Source organism: Struthio camelus, chromosome 3 (genome assembly GCF_040807025.1).
Source record: "Struthio camelus isolate bStrCam1 chromosome 3, bStrCam1.hap1, whole genome shotgun sequence".
In the NCBI taxonomy this organism is placed as follows: domain Eukaryota; kingdom Metazoa; phylum Chordata; class Aves; order Struthioniformes; family Struthionidae; genus Struthio; species Struthio camelus.
Window position 1 is genome coordinate 17,133,216 of NC_090944.1, and position 15,621 is coordinate 17,148,836.

Below are 15,621 nucleotides of genomic sequence, written 5' to 3' on the forward strand. Positions count from 1 at the left end.
TGGGACCACAATTTTACTCATGGGGCTCATTTCTGGCTTGTCTGCTACTCAGAACGATGTTGGGCACATCAGCTCACATCCTGACCTCAGAATCCCTCTCCTGTTCAGAGAGAACAATACTAAGCTTTCTTTTTTTTGTGATTTAAGGGGTGAGAATGAACTGAGGACAATTCAAGCAGAATTATGTGCTGCTATATTTATTGCTTTTAGTTTTCCCATTACGAGACTGGACAGGCTCTGGGCAGAAGAGGCGGAGAGCTATTTATGAGCTAATACTTGGCAGTTCCTTACCAAATGAGACCCCACCAGGGAGACCTTTGTCAGACGCCAGCACTATTTAGATAATGTTTCAAAATGCAAATACTTTAGAAGAGGGATTATCCACAGGAATCATTCTAGTTGGATTAAAAGATTTGTGAAGGAAGAAAATTAGACAGGAAGAGACATATGAAGCCTCTTTTTTTTCTTTTTTTTTTTTTCCTTCAAATGTGTTACTGCTCTCATCAGTTTGGCTAATTCCTATGGGTCACATCCCCAGCATAGGAGTGCACTCTGAAAACCTATGCTATTAGAGAGGGCAAGATTTAATCTTCTGCATGTTTGCCTTTTTGAGTTATCTGTTACTTTTCTCCCTGATTTTAAATGGTGAAGTTTATCTGATTTAAGGGAAGATGCTTCTGGTTTACATCAAGAAAGGTGAGCAGAGAATTAGGATCTTACTTACCATTCTCAAATCAATTCCCTACTTTTGCTCAGAGAAGTACGTACTAAGTGATAGTGCAGAAGATCTTATTTCTTTACCACAATAGAGAAATTCTGATATATACCAGACTGTATTGTCATTTTTATGAATAACTCCAGCCAGTTGTTCAATTCTAAACATTAAATGAAAAGTTTCTCTTTTGTGCTCTTTCTTTCTCTTCTTTAGTCCTTAAATATTCTCCTGAAGGGGATTTTGAGGGTTTTAATTGCTAGAATCTGTGGATTTATGGGAAAAAAATTAAATAGAAGCTGTGAGAATGTAGTTTTTGATTAGTATAGAAAGGTAATTAAAATTTGCAACCTTAAATCATAGCTCTAGGACATTTTTCTTAGCTAATCCCTCAATAAACAAGGAGAAAGGAATAGAAAAGAACCACTTATGCTTCATTTTTGCATGCTCAGGGCATATGAGACAGCTCTTAGCAGAACACAATATCGATTAGGGAGACTTTTCACAAAAGTCCTGCTCTTCACCGAAGAACTCATTTCTCTGTATGTTAATTCCCATGCTGCAAACTCCACTAACAACCTAACAAGAGATGTATTTCCAGTTTGAATGCACAGCCACATGGATAGATTTGGACTTGGCTTCCTTTGCTCTTGACATAAATGTCAAGCTGAAGCACCATGTCTCTTCTTGCATCTCTGGAACCAAGGGTTACACAGCCTGACAGTTGGCAGCCTGATTTACTGTCTCAGAAGTCGTTGTGGAGTGGTGGCTTTTATTCTTCTTTCTTTTCGTACTGCTTCCTTCTCGCGTCTTTTTTTTTCTTAGCTGTATGGTATTTTGTCATTTGAAAACTGAATGACACATTAATTTCAAGCACTAATGGGAAACGTTCAACTTGAAATCTAGTCAATTTAAAAGAAGTTAAATGTAGTTTCTGCCAGTGCGTTTACCTTGAGACATCTTGCCAGTGTTATATTTTTGCATTCATATTTTCCCATCTTTAAACCATATTTCTTTTTCTCTCTTGCTGTGTGAAAGAAAAAGTCACTGGGGGATGATAATGACAGGCTGAGTGACTATACAAACGGTGCCCACAGAACTGTCTCTATGCCATAAAGAGCGAGTTGAAAATTTTGTATATTTTTTTCTTTTCCAGAGGAAATTCACATAACATGTAAATAGACATTTACTTTTCCAAAAACATCCACTGTCCTTGAAAAGATTTGTTGCAAAATTTAACTTTTTTTTTCCTGTAGAAATAGAGTATCGATAGATAGTATTTAATCAGCCTCGGTGCAAAAAACTCCAGCCAAATATATGTATGAAAGCAAGAGTGGCAGAATCCTTCTTCCAGTGCCTAGCAGCATAAGGTATTACTTCTGATAATAGTGGTTAAAATATTTTCAAAACGAAGTATGATTTTTGTGTTAACAGTGTCCCTTTAATGAATTAAGCATAACCCCTGGCTGGATACTGCCGGCTGCATCTGAGAAAGTAAATGAATTCCTACCATCCGAGTTGTATTCATTCCATTTACGTAGTTTTAAAGCCATGAGGCCTTCTTTTTTTTTCAGTACAGAGAATTCAGGAACCACCACCCAAGCACTAATATAAAGTGAACTTCATAGATTAGTGCTTCTCTTTTGGGATGCATTCACATGAAATCACATAGTTCTCACAGATATACAGGAGATTTTCTTGTCTGTTCTATCTTGCTTTCCATGTGGCCTATGTACAAATATTATAGAATATTGTGGAGGTAGTCAACAGCTATTACCTTTATCATAGATAGAAGAAAAAACTGTATCTCTCCCTGGATAAATGCAAGAGGCTACAGTTTGTTATTTTCATTATTATTTCTACCTGTTAGTGCTTATGAACTCCAAACTGAGATTTCTTTGTAATAAGCACTTTCCAGTAAGTAGAATTTACCCCTGGCAGCTCTCAGTGCTTTTCAAACTAACCTACCCAGAGTCAGTGGCACCAGTGTGGCTCTTCTAGCATAAATAAAGTATTTTTTTTTCCTCAGATTTTCTTGGCTTCATATTGGGGTAAACTGCCCCATGATAAAGCACAGCTTCCTTTTGTCTGTCTATCCAGTATAGAGAGAGATGTGTTAGGATTGTGGATCTCTCGCCAGTTTAGACCCCAAAGCATCAGATAACCAAATTTATATAGAGAAAATAAGTTAACAGAAAGAAGTGCATAAGTTGATAATGACATTGGTTTCAGTGGTCAAAGCTAGTGACCTCAAGCCATGCTGCAATAAATCAGTGATTCCTGTAGTTTACCTGCTTCTTTGTTTCTTTTTCAGATAGATCAGGAATTCTCTGCCCTACTTCATTTTCACTCTGAGAATGAAGAGAACGTGCTGATTTTAACTACCAAGACTCAGAAAAAATGCAATTTGCTCTCCAATGAGGACATCTCCTACCTAACAAGTACTATAGTATATCTGCATGGTTCATCCCTCACATGACAATGACAATGAATGTTCAGTGCAGAAGGATTTGGAGGCTTACGATAGCCTTATTTTTTCTATCGTACCACAGACCTTGTGGTGCCTTGGTTTCTTTTTGCTTTTTAAAAAAGCAAAAAAACCTCTGTTTATCAGCAACTATCTCATTATCAAAGCTTTACCCGCTGAGGGCAATGATACTGTGCTTTTACTTTATTTTCTTGTTTCCTCTGACAATGAATATAGGCAAGAACAGCTAGTTCTTGATTTCCATAATTTTTACAACTGAACTGAAGAAAATATAGCAGACTCTGAAAATAGAAATCTTTGTCAGGGCAAAATTTTGGTCATCTGACACTTCACACGATTAAATTTAATACTGGCAGAGTAGCTTTCGGTAGAAGAAGGACTGGGAGTGGGAGGCTCAGTAAAGGGTCTGACACTGAGGGAAGGCGTAAGCCACTCTCACTGGATCTCATCGATGCACAACGTGCTGTCTGTCAGGAGGTGCTGAGAAAATGGGAGAAACACCTCAGTATTTAGTCAGCGACCACCTCCCAAAAGACAGGCCCAATGTACACCAGAAGCTACAAAAGTATTTGGACGTTGCCGGCATTTTTCATTTGAGGAAAGTTATGATTTTTGGTTCACATCGATCTGTTGTATGAAAAATTTACCAAATTGAATGTAAAAATAAAAAAAACTTCTCCTAAAAGCAGAAATGAAAAAGTCTGAAATCATAAAAATTAAACATTTAAATGATTGATACAGATACTGCATTTTTTTCGATATTTTGGATTTTCATCCAAATTTTCATTTGACTTCTCAGAAGTCCTTGTGCAGATAGAGCAGTTTCTTATACAGTTCTAGTTTTTTACATATGATGTGTCACACCTCCCTTAGTCTAAGCTCTTCTTATTTCTCTTAATTGGTCAATTATTTGCAATGCAGTGTATCTTCTGACTAGTTATGAACAAACCAGTTTGATTACAGGTTTGTGTTCAATTGACGTTAAATAAATCAATATTAATGGTGAACCTGGGCTTCTTAGTTTTCCTAAATTTAACTTGGAAATTTTACCATTAAAATAAAAAAGAAAGATCAAAAATCTTTTCAGCTTAGGCAGAGTGGAAATGTCAGGGAAATAGTTTATGTTTTGGTCTGTTTTACCAGCTGGGTCCTAGAGGTTTGGGAATGTGAAATAATGAAAAATGCTTTCTCTATGAAATATTAGAATTGTTTACTTAGTTAACTCTGTTAGGAGCACAGGTTTTCTTTGGCTGGATACAGCTATATCTGTCTCCCCAGCAGTCTTGTGGCTCTTTATGCTCTTACAGCTCTCACGGGCAGCGCTTTGGCGCATGATGCACTGCAGCCGTCTCAGCTGTGCCTGAGCATGCCATCCAGTCCAGCAGGTATGTCCAGCAGTTCATCTGAAAGGGGCAGAAAGATAGTATTTAAGTAATTAAAATGTCATTTCTTTTTGCCTAACAGCTAAACGTTTTTAACTATTTTGGTTTTTTTAACAAATACTACTATTTTACTCTAGCTGCAGGCTTTCTAGCAGCCATTTGTACATTCCCATATTAACATATCACTGGGACTTTTTTTTTTTTCTGTATCATATTGACCCTCTGACCATTTAATCTCCTTCTATTTTTGCCACAGAACTTTTCACAAAAATACGTTTGCTGAAATTCTAGATCTGAGCTTCTGTGTCTAGCAAGAACTTTGTTCTATTAGTCATTCCTAGAGAGAGCCGTTCTCCAGACTCCTGCAGTCAAAGCTGTAGATTGTAATAGCGGTGGAATAGACAGAAGGGCAGATCCTTTGTTAATATCTTTTAATATTTTCTTTACTGAGAGAGATAGGAATTATTTTATACTCTTTGATTTTCTACAGAGGCAAAAGACTGTCCAAGTTCCCCTTTGAATGACTTTTCCAGCACTGAGCTTGACCTGTTACAGGGTTGAGGGTTTTAAAGATGGTTTCTCACTCCTATATGTGGATAATCGTCATTTTATGGGTATATCTGCTTCATCTATTTTACAATTATTTTTTATGGCCTGATCATTATTAGAGTTAGGATCTTCTGCATGAAAGTCTGTATACCTTTTCCCCAGCAAGGCTAGGGCTGGTGTCTGGGCAATTCTAAGCCATCAGCCATGTTGTATTAAACTCCTTCTGTGATTCATAAACCATCATGTCTATTATTTTATGCCATTCTTATAGTAGTTTGCAAACGCAGGAAAAAGATTTATGTGGTTAAGAAACCCAGAAACTGCCTGGCTGTGGAGGAGAGGGAGAGGAAAGCAGCATTCACAAGTGGTAGCAACTGTAAAACTCTTACTGCTTGTATGAAAGTGGTATATGGGTGTGTAATACTATACTATTTCTTCATTCAAACTCTCCTTCTGTGCTAGAACTGACTTGGTTGTTATTGCAAGCTGCGTCCTGCAGACAGAAGCCCAGCAGTAAAGATTTAAGTGCTGGAAGAGAGTCTGTGTTTGTGATGCTGTGCATCGGACTACACAGAAGAGCAGTCAAATCAGTGGAAAGACTCATGCTGACTTCAATCTCATACTTTTTCCAAATGCAGAATTAAGAAAAACTTGGTTGCTTTATCCTATTTCCAATAATATTCTTTTTTTAAAATATATATTATTAATGCTTTTTTTATGATCTATCAGTTCTATGGCCTCTGGAACAAGCTTTCATTTATACTCTAACTTCACTACTCAGGAACTAGGAGCACTTACAGCAATGAAGATTATAGATTGACAAATGATACCATTTTAATGTCATTTTTATTTTAATCCAAATTATGGAGCATTTCTCAGTTTTAAATCTCCTTGACAAAATATAATTGATATGAAAAATGGCAGTCCAGTTTTAGTATACCTAAGCTTTCCAGTTGAAAAGCTGACTCATAGACAATACTGGTGCATTTACTGTAAGACCAATCAAGAGTAACTCAATTGGTACTGATTTACCTAGTTCAGGTCTATAGTGGTGTAGGTGAGAGCAAAAACTTGCCTGGATCCTTAATATATTTTGATTTATGCAAGCCATACACTTATCTGCCTTTATAAGTCATTTTACTGATAGGGTGTTCCAACAGCATGACTTTCCTACAAGAGCCATAAATGTTCTTAAATTGACATTGATGAGTGTTTCTAAAATAAAGAGGGAAGACTGCAGCATACTGAATTCAGCGATGCTTTAGTTTAAGCTGGAAGTACATCACCAGTGATCACGCTGAGGGAAGTGTTGCATGGTGCGGTAGGTGCCTTAGCTTTCTATCTGCAGCTCTGCAACCTGCTCGGCAGTCGCAGCTCTGGACCCTTTCACCCAAGTTGTGGCAGAGTTTCCCAGAGCATCTGTGGCATTATTTTTCCCTTGTTCTCATGCTGTCCTTCTCATGCTGTTAGTCTCACAGCCCTGCAGCTGCACACACTGATATTGCTGTTACGGGAAGTGTTTGCCATCATCATGAGAATCATCCCTACTTTACCTCCTTTTTCCTACCTCTTGGTTGTGACTTTTGTGTTACATTAGGGGACCCAAGAACATACAAGCACAAAGCTTAGCAGCCAGTCAGCATGCAGCCCCTGCCACCGATCAAAGTGTGCTCCAGCAATGTAACCAGGAGCAACCAATGAGCGGTTCGAGCGGGTCCTGGTGAAAACTGTATTGTTACTGTGGGAAAAGTATTATGGAAGGGGGAAAACCTGCTGCACTGGATGGGAGCCCAGGGGAGGATGCTCAGCTGGAGACCCCATTGTTTCTCTTCCCCTCTCTCTCCGTTTTTCTTATCTCCACTTTGGATATTTTATTTTTACCTAGAAGTAAATTTCACTGTTAGAGTTGATGTATGACATCAGCTATGGACCCTGCTAATAAATCTGTGCATGTGAACTTGTCTCAACTTCATTTGTGCAACAGAGGCACTGTAAAGCAAAAAGACTGATAATAAGAGCTTACCCTCGTATATCTGTACTAGTAAAGCAGGAGTTCTGCAACTGTTTTCTGGCCTTGAGGCCAAGTGTCGGGAATGATCAGTGTCCACATAGCCTCTTCCTCTCAAACAGTGTGGCTGCATCTGCACCTTTTGCAGGGAATAGCCTTGGCTAGCCAAGCTTACAGCCATTCAGACACCCTTGAGTGCATCGAGCAGTGATTCAGCTCACCCATCGAGGGCTCACTTCAGCTATACACCTAGGCACCTAGTGCCAGCCCAGCTGGCCTATAGAGTCTGAGATATCAAAACAGAGATATTACAGCGGACCTATGTGAGACATCATCCTGTGTCTTGGGAGCTTAGAAACCCACACTGTGATTCAGTTACCAACATAGGCATCTGGTGTTATGTAAGTTTTGCAATAGGGAATCCAAGAGATCCCCAGATATCTGGCAGATATCATAAAGAACATACAAGAAACCTGACCCTTCAAGGGCAGTAGAAAAGAAGACACCGTGGGGCAGCTAAAATTACACTAGACTCTTCTTTTTAGGCTACTAAACCATCCAGCGCATGGGAAAACAATTAAATTGGAGTGCCTTAATCTTGATTTGAATTTTGCCTTTGAGCACTATGATGATGACTGCCTGGAAAAGCCTTTAAATATATTGAATGCTCTCTGACTTTCTGTGCAATAAGGTGCTATTCTGTACAAGAAATAATGGTATAAATGGCCTCTACATTTAAGCAAGACAAAAGAGGGAAGTTTTACATTAATTAACAAACTGAAGTAATATAAGGACTGGCTTTGATAGGATTCCTTATACTAAATATTGCTTGCTGCTTACTATTGCTTACTTAATATTGTTCATCCTATTGACCAGCTTCATAGCATGTGAACCATGTTGCGTGGATAAAGGTATTGCAGTCTAAATAAAAAAAGCATGACAAGGTTTTTTAAAAATCTTCACTTTTCTAATAGTTCTTTATATTTTGCTATATCAAGCTTTTCAGCTAAATTAAAATAATCTGCCTCATATTAGAACTCATTTCTAGAGATATTATTGCACGTATTAAAAAATGAGCATAAATATTAACACTATATAGCTAATACCAGATCAATAGTTTCATAACAACATTTTTTGCCAAATGCTCAGATAACTTAGGCGCTAGGAATAAACTATACACATATGCACCCTGCTTTCACTGTTTTATTTACCAACAGAGACAACAGAGCATTCTTATTGTGTTCTCATATACAAAGTTGTTGAGAGAAATTGAAAGATGAAGGAAGAGGAGATCATGAGAAATGAGAAGGATTACAAAAGACTTAGAAATAAGCTTCCATTTCATTGAAACAGGTGCCTATATTGTTTGGCTTTAAGGAAGTTTTAAACCCTTATCTTAAGGATCCTTGTCACTGTAAAGTGAACTGATGTTACAGTGATTCAATGCTGTGCTCAACGTTTCTGAGCTTGAGTGCTCTGCATTCGTTGTCTGTGTCAGGCAGGGTTGAGAGATAATAGGCAGCTACTGAGAGACCAGCATCCTCTTGGAGTTGTCCTAGTGAAGGTTTTCTGAACTCTCTTTCCGAGCCTTGAGAAAAATAGCAAATGAAGCAGCAGAGCGGAGTGGGAAACGGAGAAGCTGGAACTGTAAAGAGTTAGAAGCAAGGAATTTGAAACAGAGGAAACAGAAGTTTGAAGAAATCAGTGGTCATGGCATGAATGGAAGATATGCAGGTTCTAAAAACTGCTGTTTACCCTAGGAAAATGCACACGGTAATTTCACGCTAAAGAGACTGTTATGTTGTTAATTTTTTGGAGGGTATGCCTACATATACTTGGTGCGTCTCCAGAGCTCTGCTCAGAACTGTGATACTTTACAGTTGTGCTTCAGCTCACTGTTCTCAAATCAGAGTCACATCAGTAGCTTAGTTTTGTTCCCATTCCCATTTCATTTCCCTTGGTACCCTTTGGTGAACTCCAGTGATTATGAGGATAAGGCATTATTTACACACTCTAGATCCAGGCAGAGATCAGGCTTTGCAAACATTTATTTTATGGTCTGCAAATTCATTGCCTTTTCTGACTTGCATTAACCCAAGCAGTGATTAGCAGTCATGTTATTAACCTATTATATAACCTATTATATAGATAATATCAGCCTAGCTAGTACCCAAAAGCTTCAGGCTCATTTAGCTTGCTATTTTCTCTTTTTTTCTAGCAATATGTTAAAGGTGTTTACAGAATTTTAAAAATCTCAGTAGATTAATCAATCCAGAAATATTTACTGCTTGCACTGGAAATTTGATTATTGCTCACTGAAGTCAAGGGAAATATATCCATTTATCATTTATTTCCAGTTTGCAAAAATGGCAGCTTTCTACTAAAAACTTAATCAAGTAGGTAGCTACCTTTAATTAGATAGGTAGAAAAAGTAGAAAGCAGATAAGTATGTAAATATAGAGACAGATAGACTGATTATGGCGAATGGTTGAAGTCTCATTTTACTACCTGCAATACATAGTAGAAGAAGGACTCTTGACTGGAACAGATTATGATGATGTTTAACTATTCATAATGGATCATTATAGCAGATGGAAAAATTACTCAAGAAACTATATTATTATAAGCCACAATCCTTTGTGGGGAGTAGAATTTTCAGACTGATTCAGAGTATTTTCTCATATTCATGAACTGTACTGGAGAAAAGCAATTAAATTTATGAACCATCTATTGCCTTGTCCTAATCACAAATATTGCCAGCTGGTCGTTTCGACAGGTATGGGAAATATAAGCAAGCAGTCTAGAACTGGACAGAAAGAGGACAAAATATTGGATCTCTCCTTTTTTCTCTCCCTTTTTTCTGAACCTTCATTATTTGATTTTTTTAGCAGCTTTGTGTTGCTTTAAAAAATATAGCAGAAGCTGCTGAGGGAGAACTCTTGAAAATGTCATCCGTGTTTTGAAAAGGGGAAACTTTACATTTTCTTTTTCAAAATTTCAGTTTTAAAAGGAACATAGTCTGCTGTGTCAGGCAGAAAATGTTAAAAGCAGACAAAAGAAATAACCTTAAACATTATCAAGTTCCAGTTTGCATTTGAACCTTTGCCTCAGGCTTTCATTTTATATTTAATACCATTTCCTGGGTCTAATTGCTCCGAAGAAGCAGTGATGAAAGCTAGAGAAAGAAACCCTATAATAGTGAAAAGATCTGCTTGTGTTTATATGTAGTAGTTAAGTACATCCCTCTCTGTGAAGTTCATTTGTAGTGAACTCCTGTGAAAATCAGATGTTTCAGGTCCAGAAGGTTCTTGGAGGTGGCTAGTGGGTTCTGTAAATGAGACTCCATTGCTCTAGACCAAGCTGTCCTTCACGCTGCTTGTACTTTCTCTCCAGCTCTCTCCACGTGCATGCACAAAATGAACTCGGGAGATTTAGTACAAATGTTCCAGTGAGAATTTCTTCCTCTTTTCCCAGGATTCTACCCATCTCTGGAGGTAATGCAACCACACATGGTCCACCATGGGGGTTCTGTTGCTGTTGCAGAAAAAACACTTAAAGCACGTTTTGGTACTCAAGTTAACAAGGACTTCTACACTTTCATACAGTGTGTTTGAGGTAATGTATCCTTACAGGTTCAATGAGAAGTGGAAATCCTAACTTCTGTTCCTGATGCTACAGCTGCTATGTCGCTTTTAAGTAAGTGGTGAGTCATCCTATCTCTCCATAAAATGGATGACGGCAGGAATTTCTTGTCATCAAGGTGTGTTATGTGGCTAATTAACTTATATTTGCAATGCCTTTTTATGGCATTTGTATGAAAAGCTTTACATTGCTGTTGTAATGAGTTTGCTCTGGTCCTATCAACTGTAAATGAAGCAGACTCTTTTAATACTAAAGCATATTTCTACCCTTAATTATGGGCTAGATTATTATCACTCTCCGCCCAGCTTGAAGGTGTTCTCTTCTTCGCAATATCTATTTCTCAGGTTTGTGCTGTTAGTTTCAGCTAATTTATTTTTGTAATTGGAAAGGAAGTAAGTTTGAGGAGGCATCGCTGTGCTTCATCTTGCCCATCAGGACAGAATAGCTTGTGGTCATTTGAGTGTGTTAAGTAGCCTGGGGTGCAGTCACAAAACCACTGTAAAATGTAAATTGTGCTGAACTGAAAATGTGCAGGCTATTAGTAAAAGTGAAGAAAAGGAAGGAAAGGCAGGTGAGCCTCAGCTCAAAGGCTGGCAATCTGTGGCTGTGCATAGTATCACAAGTCTCTGGAACAGGGCATAAATCTGGTTTTGACTCCTAGTATTTACAACATCCTATTACTCTGGCATTATTTAGAAGTTAATTGCAGGCCCCATCAGCTCTTTTGGCTTGACAATATTTCAGTGAAAAGTATTCAAGCATTATGTGACTGGTTGCAAGGGAGATTATCAAAAAGCCGGAGAAGTGTAATAGTCAGGGGATTTCTTTGTTAATAAAGAAACTAATGAACAAAAAATTAGTTAGCACTACATTGAGCTGAAATCTTGCTGATGGCAGATTTTGAAATTAATTTAAAAAAACAAACTTACAATACATTTTAAACTTTAGCGAAACAACCAAATTACGCAGAAAATTTAAAAACGATAGCTCTCCAACTCATCTATCTAGCCATGCAGACGATCCTCATAAGTATAGCATCTGAACACTTCTGGTACACCATTAAAAAAAAAAAAAGAAAAAATAAACAGCATAAACAACAAAACAGAAAACCGGCATTGTGCTTATAATGAGTAAATAAATGAATCAGCCATGTTGGAATCCACCCATATCCATGGCTGCGTTAGATCTGACTGTGGCTGTTTCAGCAGTTACGTTAGGAAGAAGCTGCGGCTTGCGCTTTGCCTGCCCTGTGTCTGCCGAGAAGACAAGCACAATGCAGCTGCACGTGCTTCCGGCATACCAAGAAGGAGACTGCTAATTATGCCAGATGTTCACTATGTGGCATGCCTAGGTAGAAGCAGTACGGGACTAGCATTGCCAGGATCAAACCTGCAGCACATAACTTTCTGTAGTCAACCAAAATCTAACTGAATTCCGTCAGAGCCTTTCACCGGCCAGCAGCTGTAAATCTGAGCGTTGTCCTGTGTCTTACTGACCTAGACTGTAACGCAGGACTTATATGGACAAACCTTTTCGAACCAGCTAGCAACAAGTTTCATTCCCCATTGGTTTTCTCTAGCATCAGGTATTTGTTCTCTTGCCAGCTAATGTATATTTCAACTAACGTGGTGTTTGTGGGCTGAATAGAGAAGAGGCCACTTTGTATTAATGTTTGCATTCCCAAATGAAACATTCACAGGATAATGATAATTCAGTATAGGGAAAAATGTTTCACATTTGCTTTCCCTTATGTACTCTGTTCATGTATTGTGTGAAGATTTACAGCGTATGCATTCAGCATGAAGGCATGCATCGGTGCATTTCCTTGAATCTGCCTATTTTACTTTTCAAATGAATAACATAATGCACATGTATTTTGCTTCAGGAAAATGAATGCATCCTTACTAACCCCATTGAGATAGGGAAGTATATTACTATCTTAGCAATTCCACTCCCAAATGCTAAAACATGATGATGGGTTAGGGCTCCAAAAGTCATGAGGCTGTCTTAAAATCATCACAACAATTAAATAATTTTCAGGTTCTTTTTCTTTGTTTCTTGTACTTTGAGCCTTAAGAAACACTTGGGATACGTTTCCAAATTTTTCTTTGCAACTTTGGGGGAAAGAAACTTATGTTTTCGAAGGAAAAAACTTTCCAATCCTTATATATGCATTTCACTCACAAAGTTAGATTTGAATAAACACATCATTATTTATTTTGACCTTCATAATAAGATCGTGATCATGGCAAGGAGGTTGTCATATTTTTACAGGTAAGGAAATATGGCACATAATAACCAAGTCAGGGTTTTGTAATGAAAATCCTTTTTCAGCAGGACATGCAGTTCCCTTACATTCTCTTGGAAATGCCAACTAGAGGTGAGTTCATTTTACCCAATCCAAGCTTGTTGTTTGGGAGCTGTAATGGAAGAGATTCATATCATCTAATTCTATCCGTCTTGTAGGTGTCTAGTCTAAATGAGCTGCTAAGGTTCCTCTTACAGTTAATGGAGAGTGACAGGAACCTCCCGAATGCAATTCATTCCACCTGTCATACACACCTGTCTTAGGGAAGAATGAGTGTTTCTGCAATCTCCAGTGATTTGATAGGGAGCTTGAGGCAACTCATTTACAACCTTACTTTTTAGGCAGCTAAGGTCAGGTGTGAGGAATCCCACCACGAGCTCCCTTTCCAAGCCCTTAGGGTTCATATGTGAACCAGGTTCCTAGTCAGAATCTGAACCAAACCCAGTACACCAAATACCGCCCTGGTACTCGGTAGTTAAAATAAGTGCAAACTTTTGTGCTTCTATGCATTTGACAGCTTATGAAACAATTTAGTTTGTAATACATTTGCTTAAATGAAAACGTGATTAATTCCACTGTACTGACTTATTAGAACTAATAGGTTTTGTTACATGTATTGCAATTTAAGCATTGTTAATTATTCAGAGCTGAGTGAATATCACAAAACATTTGTCATGAATATTTGCACACATTTTAAACAAAATTGTCCTTGGCAGTGTTTGCAACAGTTAAATATTTGATTTTCATGTATATTTGGGTGAGACAATTTTCTTTGCATGAGTATCAGCAGAAAGGGAATCTCAAATGAAAATGTACAAAAATATTTATTTAAGTAAATGGTTTCACCTACAATATACTTGCCAGTATCTTTTTGAATCTGTGAAGTGAATGGTCATGCAGCAGGCAAAGCAATATGACCCATATTAATGATAACTTCTATGAATGTCACCGGGAAGAAGACTGGGATCAGAGTCATTATGTAGCATCATAGTCAGTTAAAAAATGCCACAAATGCCATTTGGTGATACCTCAAGCAAAGATAATCCAGAGTGTCCACATTTAGGGAAATAACCCTGGAACTTTCAAAGTGACCTGCCCCTGGGAGGTCCGCCATACCTTGTACGCCAGTGTCCAGCGCTGCAATTGCACCCGCTGTGCATCTCTCATTGCCTGGAGTGGGGCTTGCAGTACTTCCAGCTAGCACAAATGGAGCAGGGGAAAGACTGAACATGTCAGAGAGTCACAGCTGCTGAGGCTATTTTTTTCATATGGCACAGTGTCTGAGATTCATCTCACCTAACTTTGGATTTCCGTAGCATAGAAATTTGCACTTAACCCAGTCCATCTAGATTCCTTATAAAGTAAATAGAGAAAACAGGCCCTTGTTTCCAAACCTGTGTTGGACCTTAGAAAGGAGTAAGCTATATTTTGTAAGTGTCTCTTTTTTATCTACACGAACAAATAACTTAACTCTCCTCTTAGCTCCCAGATCTTGATCCTTTCCTTACCCAGACTATTTAAATATCATTTCACCTGAGCTTGCTGCCTGCTAGGATGAAACCCAAGGTCGCTCTGGGGACAGTAAGCCCCAAAGAATATTACACATAGGCAGTATAAGATGACGTTGGACGCAGCTCCCTGAGCCCCGTAGGATGAGCATCACACTCTCAAACCACCGTGCAGAATGCACAGCACACACCTTTAGCTTCCTGATAGAAAAACACCATTCCCTGTGACACAGCTGTCATGTCACTTCAGTTACTTTGAACTGGAAAAATGTCATACCGAAATAATCACAGTGTCCTCGAACTAAATGTTATAATCTGTGGAAACAGTCTGTTTCCTCTAGAGCGCGCAAGCCCAGAGCGATGTGGACACAATGCACCCTGGCTACAAAACACCCTGGCTTTAGTAACACAAATGGAGCTATTGCTCCCCACTGCTATTTAGAGGGATTTTAGTCATCTGCATTATTAGCATCTAAAGGTAGGTGAGATTATTCCCCCCGGCCTTTGATGACGTCTCTCAATTTCTGACCTTTCAGGAGGGAAAGGACCGTTAAGGAAGAATATCAGGCCAGGGGGATGAACCAGCAGCTGTTGAGCGAGGAATGCACTGGCGCTTTCTCAGGACGAAAGAGTGATAGTGCATGAATCCAACGCCTGCTGCTCTTTGAGCTAGTGCCTGGACCAATAAACCTCCTGTTAAAATGAGCCTGCTGTGATTGTTTTGTTGGTATTTTTAATTTAAACAATAGCTAATTAAATATGAAAGCAATTAGTATTTCTGTTCAAACAGCTGTCATGTAATGTCTGGTGCTGCAGTTATAATTCCTTAGCAGTTTGCAAATGGTTTAGAAGCAATAGCTTTTGCGGAGGGGAAGGGGAAATGGAGCAATATTTTCTATGGGCATTGAAAGCCACTGGCAGGTGCATTTGCTTTTGCTGCTTCAATTTGCAAGCATGTGGGATGCTTAGAAACATAAATCCTTTGGATTCTGGTGAAACTTTGCACAGTGTTATAGAATACAGC

At 38.5% G+C, this 15,621-nt stretch overlaps 1 long non-coding RNA gene across 1 annotated transcript; it reads left to right on the forward strand.

Annotated features, from left to right (window-relative positions):
* The first annotated feature begins 4,509 nt into the window (after positions 1–4,509).
* LOC138066545 (uncharacterized) lies at positions 4,510–15,246 on the forward strand. Its single transcript, XR_011139856.1, has 3 exons — positions 4,510–4,585; positions 10,614–10,754; positions 15,134–15,246. It is a non-coding gene; the product is annotated as an uncharacterized lncRNA (long non-coding RNA).
* Positions 15,247–15,621: the final 375 nt, after the last annotated feature.